The sequence below is a fragment of the Saimiri boliviensis genome, chromosome X, assembly GCF_048565385.1.
Source record: "Saimiri boliviensis isolate mSaiBol1 chromosome X, mSaiBol1.pri, whole genome shotgun sequence".
In the NCBI taxonomy this organism is placed as follows: Eukaryota; Metazoa; Chordata; class Mammalia; order Primates; family Cebidae; genus Saimiri; species Saimiri boliviensis.
The window spans coordinates 54,173,957-54,180,576 of NC_133470.1; the positions used below are offsets into that span (position 1 = coordinate 54,173,957).

At 37.5% G+C, this 6,620-nt stretch overlaps 1 pseudogene; it reads right to left on the reverse strand.

The window, feature by feature from the left end:
• Positions 1–344: 344 nt before the first annotated feature.
• Positions 345–1,616, reverse strand: LOC101035655 (dnaJ homolog subfamily A member 1 pseudogene; annotated as a pseudogene).
• Between the last annotated feature and the right edge of the window lie 5,004 nt (positions 1,617–6,620).

Sequence of the window (6,620 nt, forward strand, 5' to 3'; positions counted from 1 at the left end):
TGCACTTTTAAAAAAACAAAGAAAGAACAAAAGTCTAGATCTAGTTTCTTTGAAAGTTCTAGGCTAATAAACGTTGTTTTATAACACATTCCTTTTGGTTAATGAAATCTGTACTATAATATTTACTTTTTACTCTAGTCCTCTTTTATTAAAAAGTCTGTTTTTCTCATTAAAAATTTGAGAGTCAATACACATTTTTATTTATTTATTTGTTGAGCTTTTATATTTGCCTTTATTCATTTAACTTTTTTAAACACTACTATAGTTGATTAAAACAAAAACAAGAGCAAGTAATGAGCATATTATGATTACAGTCCTTACTCATTCACTGCTGCACATAAAATGTCAGCAGTGAGTGTTATGCACTGGCCCATTAAGAGGTCTGACACTGAGCACCACCTCTGGGATGATCTTCATCATCCTCATATGCTTCTCCATTGTAATGGTGCCGTCTTTCCTGATTTGGATCAAAGTCCACCAGTTCTACTTGATCCATCTCATCAGTCTCTTTCACTTCCTTCCTCTCCGGTAGGAGTTTTTCCAGCAAAGACAGTTTAACAGCAGAGAGAAAGCCATTCTCAGGGAAGTTTACCTTAAATTCGATTAGGCGACCCTTTTCATATGGTCTACGATAAATTGGCATGCCTTCATTTAGTACACACTTGATATCTCCATGCTTGACAATCTGACCTGGATGAGAGGTGATGACTATGGTTCGGTTGTCAAGAGTAGATATCGGCTTTTGGAAGCCACACAGAGCTTCAACCAGCTGTATGTCCATGCACATGAAAAGTTCTTCTCCTCGTCGAGTAAAAACATCATGGTCCTTCTAATCTAACACAATGATTATATATCCTGGCTCCAGTCCTGGTTCTTGGTCTCCTTCACCATGGAATGTTATCTTCTGGCCATCTTTCATGCCTTTGTCAATATGAACTTCTAGAATCTCCTTCTCTCAAACTATCTTCCTCCCATTGCAGGTTTTACATCTATCTTTAGGACTGATCCCCTCCCCACGGCCCTGGTACTCCATGCACACAGACTGAATTTGCTGAACCATTCCAGGTCCTATCTGGTGAATTCTTATTTGCATTCCAGTACCTCGGCAATTGGGATAGCACTCTACTGCTCCTTTCTTACCTCCTCTACCTTTGTATTTGTCACAAATCATATCCTTTTGCAGAGCCAATTTTATTGTTGCACCATTATATAAGTCTTCTAGGGTTACTGAGAGCTGATGTACAACATTTTTACCTCTCCTTTCTCTCTGCATCCTTCCTCCTCCTCCAAAAAACATATCAAAGATGTCCATGGGGGAGCCAAAACTGCCACCTGCTCCACCCTCTTTAATTGCCTGTTCTCCTCCTTTGTCATATAATTCCCTTTTCTTTGCATCAGAGAGAACTTCATAAGCTTGAGAAATCTGTTTAAGCTTCTCTTCTTCATTTGGATTCTTATCAGGATGGTACTTCAAGGCCAGTTTCCTATAAGCCTTTTTCAATTCTTCCTGAGTAGCATTCGGTTTGACTCCCAAAACATCATAGAAAGTGGTTTCTTTCACCATCTTTTACTGCCGGTGAGCGGGCTGAGGTCAGTGTGTGAGGGAGCGGGAAGGAGCGCAGAGCTGTCTGCAGCGCAGGCAGCTACCGCTCCTCTGCCTCTCACCGAGCGTTCCGGAAAGTTCCTCTCAATACACATTTTTAAATTGTTTTTTTTATGGAGGGTAGGGTGGGTTGCCATTTTTTTTTAGGATAGATATTACTTTGGTCTCTAAATTTATGTGTTGAAGAGACTGCATTCTTTTTATTTTTGCTATTATTATCATTATTAGAGAATATTTAAAATATGAAAATACACATTCAGTCTTAATATAAACTATTAACAAAAATGTGGCTCTCCTAGGACCAGGCAATTGATGATCTTAACTCTTTAATCAGTCTTCTTGCCAGTGACATCAGCAAAACAATCTTTTTTAATTTTTAAAATTGTTTCTTATTTGTATAGATTTTAAAAGCACAAGTGCAAAATTGTTACATGGATAGTTGTATAGTGGTGAAATCTAGGCTTTTAGTATAACTATCTCAGCAAAATAATCTTTAGTGAGGGCATTAAGAAGTTTTCCATACAGCTGTCTTGCTTGTCAAAACTAAAATTCAAGTCATTTCTTTGATGGAGATATGCCATTACCTTGTACGTGAATTTCAAAACAAATTATTATACACTAACGCTGTTTGACTGAAATGAGTCTGACATTTGAAATGTCCAACATGTTACCTCAGTACCTCATATCTCAGAAATCAAAGGAGCAGCTTCCAATATAAATGCAGCACGTAACTCACAGGCTTTTACAAAGAGGCTCAGCAAAATAGCAAAATGCAGGAAGATAACATTACAGAAAATTTCAATCTGCCAAGTCCAGCTGAGGCTGTGAAAAGTAACAGATAAAAATTCAGCCTACAGAGTTCAGAATTTAAGCAATAGATTCTATTACGGTCACACTACCTTGAGAGTATGTACTGCTCAAAAAATCTATTAAAATGAAATCCAGGAGCTGTCACCACAGCAGTAACATATCATGTGGTGTTAAACAATTTGAGACTCCATTCAAAAGTCACCAACTTCAAAGACAAAAGGTAAATAAATGCATGAAAATGAGAAGAATCCAGCACAAAAGAGCTGAATTCACCAAAATCCAGAAAATCATTTCTCAGTAAATGCAAAACAATGGAAATCATAACAAACAGTCTCTCAGACCACATTGCAATCAAATTAGAAATCAGGGTTAAGAAATTCACTCAAAACTGCACAACTACATGGAAACTGAACAACCTGCTCCTGAATGAGTACTGGATAAATAATGAAATGAAGGCAGAAATAAAGATGTTCTTCAAAATCAATGCCAATGAAGATACAATGTAACAGAATCTCTGGGACACATTTAAAGGAGTGTCTAAGGGAAATTTAAAGAACTAAATGCCCACATGAGAAGTGAGGAAGTTAAAAGAACTAGAGCAAAATAAGCAAATTTAAAAACTAGCAGAAGACAAGAAATAACTAAGATCAGAGCAGAACTGAAGGAGACAGACAGACAGACAGACACACACACACACACACACACACACACACACACACACAAACCCTTCAAAAAAATCAGTGAATCTAGAAGATAGTTTTTTGAAAAGATCAACAAAATAGATAGACCACTAGCCAGACTAATAAAAAAAGAGAAAGAGGCCGGGCGCGGTGGCTCAAGCTTGTAATTCCAGCACTTTGGGAGGCCGAGGCGGGTGGATCATGAGGTCGAGAGATCGAGACCATCCTGGTCAACATGGTGAAACCCCGTCTCTACTAAAAATACAAAAAATTAGCTGGGCATGGTGGCTCGTGCCTGTAATCCCAGCTACTCAGGAGGCTGAGGCAGGAGAATTGCCTGAACCCAGGAGGCGGAGGTTGCGGTGAGCCGAGATCGCGCCATTGCACTCCAGCCTGGGTAACAAGAGTGAAACATTGTCTCAAAAAAAAAAAAAAAAAAAAAAAAGAGAAAGAGAAGAATTAAATAGATGCAATAAAAAGTGTTAAAGGGGATATCACCACTGATACCACAGATATACAAGCTACCATCAGAGATTACTACAAACACCTCTATGCACATAAACCAGTAAATCTAGAAGAAATGGATAAATTCCTGGACACTTACACCCTCCCAAGACTAAAACGGGAAGAAGTCAAATCCCTGAATAGACCAATAACAAGGGCTGAAGTTGAGGCCACAATTAATAGCCTACCAACCAAAATAAGTCCAGGACCAGATGGATTCATAGCCAAATTCTACCAAATTTACAAAGAGGAGCTGGTACCATTCCTTCTGAAACTATTCCAAGCAATACAAAAAGTGGGAATCATTCCCAAATCATTTTATGAGACCAACATCATCCTGATACCAACACCTGGCAGACACACAACTAAAAAATAATATTTCAGACCAATATACATGAGAAACATAGATGTGAAAATATTTAATAAAATACTGGCAAACTGAATCCAACAGCACATCAAAAACCTTATCCATCACGATCAAGTAGGCTTCCTCCCGGAAGTGCAAGCCTGGTTCAACATATGCAAATCTATAAACGTAATCCATCACATAAACAGAACCAAAGACAAAAACCACATGATTATCTCAATAGAAGCAGAAAAGGCCTTTGACAAAACTCAGCAGCACTTTATGCTAAAAACTCTCAATAAACTAGGTATCGATGGAAAGTATCTCAAAATAATAAAAGCTATTTACAAAAAACACACAGACAATATCATACTGAATGGGCAAAAACTGGAAGCATTCCCTTTGAATACTGGCACTAGACAATGGTGCCCTCTCTCACCATTCCTATTTGACATAGTATTGGAACTTCAAGCCAGAACAATCAGGCAAGAAAAAGAAATAAAGAGCATTCAATTAGGAAAGGAGGAAGTCAAATTGTCTCTATTTGCAGATGACATGATTGTATATTTAATAGACCCCAAAATCTCCTTAAGATGATAAACAACTTCAGCAAAGTCACAGGATACAAAATCAATGTGCAGAAATCACAAGCATTCCTATACACCAATAACAGACAAAAAGAGAGCCAAATCATGAGCACACTCCCATTCACAATTGCTATAAAGAGAATAAAATAACTAGGAATAGAAAAAAGAAAGAACATGAAGCACCTCTTCAAGGAGAACTATAAACCACTGCTCAAGGAAGTAAGAGAGATATTCACTGCTCATGGTTAGAAAAAATCAATATTGTGAAAATGGCCATACTTCCCAAAGTAATTTATAGATTCAATGCTATCCCCATCAAGTTACAACTGACCTTCTTCATAGAACTGAAAAAACAACCTTAAACTTCACATGGAACCAAAAAAGAGCCCACATACTAAAGACAATCTTAAGCAGAAAAAACAAAGCTGGAGGCATCATGCTACCTGACTTTAAACTATACTACAAGGCTACAGTAATCAAAACAGCATGGTACTGGTACCAAAACAGAGATGGATTCCAATGGATCAGAACAGAGGCCTCAGAAGTAGTGCCATACATCTACAACCATCTGATCTTTGACAAATCTGACAAAAACAAGCAATGGGAAAAGGATTTCCTGTTTAATAAATGGTGTTGGGAAAACTGGCTAGCCATGTGCAGAAAACAGAAACTGGACCCCTTCCTTACACCTTATACAAAAATTAAATCCAGATGAATTAACAATTTAAACATAAGACCTAATGCCATAAAAACCCTAGAAGAAAGCCTAGGCAATGCCACTCAGGACATGGGCATAGGCAAGGACTTCATGAGAGAAACATCAAAAGCAATGGCAATAAAATCCAAAATAGACATATGGGATCTAATTAAAGTTAAGAGCTTCTGCACAGCAAAACAAACAATTATCAGAGAAATGGCAACCAATAGAATGGGAAAATACTTTTGCAATCTACCCATCTGACAAAGGGCTAATTTCCACAATCTACAAAGAACTTAAACAAATTTACAAGAAGAAAACAAACAACCTCTTCAAAAAGTGGATGAAGAATATAAACATTTATGAGTGAATAAAAGAAGACATTTATGCAGCCAACAAACATATGACAAAACGTTCATCATCACTGGTCACTAGAGAAATGCAAATGAAAACCACATTGAGATACTATCTCATGCCAGTTAGAATGGTGATCATTAAAAAATCTGGAGACAACAGATGCTGGAGAGGATGTGGAGAAATAGGAACACTTTTACACTGTTAGTGGGAGTGTAAATTAGTTCAACCATTGTGGAAGACAGTGTGGAGATTCCTCAAGGATCTAGAAATATAAATATCATTTGACCCAAAAAGCCCATTACTGGGTATATATCCAAAGGATTATAAATCCATCTGTTATAAAGACACATGCACACATATGTTCATTGTGGCACTGTTTACAATAGCAAAGACTTGGAAGCAACCCAAATACCCATCAAAGATAGACTGCACAAAGAAAATGTGTCACATATACACCATGGAATACTATGCAGCCATAAAAAAGGATGAGTTCATGTCCTTTGCAGGGACATAGATAAATCTGGAAATCATCATTCTCAGCAAACTGACACAAGAACAGAAAACCAAACACTGCATGTTCTCACTCATAAGTGGTTGTTGAATGAACAATGAGAAATGAGAACACATGGACACAGGGAGGAGAACATCACACACTGAGGTCTGTTGGTGGGTGGGGGGTTAGGAGAGGGATAGGAGGTGGTGGGGAGATTGGGAAGGGATAACATTAGAAGAAATACCTAATGTAGGTGACAGGGGGATGGAGGCAGCAACCCACCATGGCATGTATATACCTATGTAACAATCCTGCAGGATCTGCACATATACCCCAGAACTTAAAAGTAAAAATTTTAAAAAAAGGAAAAAGAGGTTAATTACATGTTGTTGTATTTTTCATTTGTTTTACTTCTGTGCTTGATGAAGTATTGAATATCTAGCAATTCATTTTAGTGCATCTCTACCTTTACATTTGTTCTTAGGTTGCCTAAAGTATTTAAATGCAAATACAAATAAATTGAGTGTAGCAAAAATAATGAAA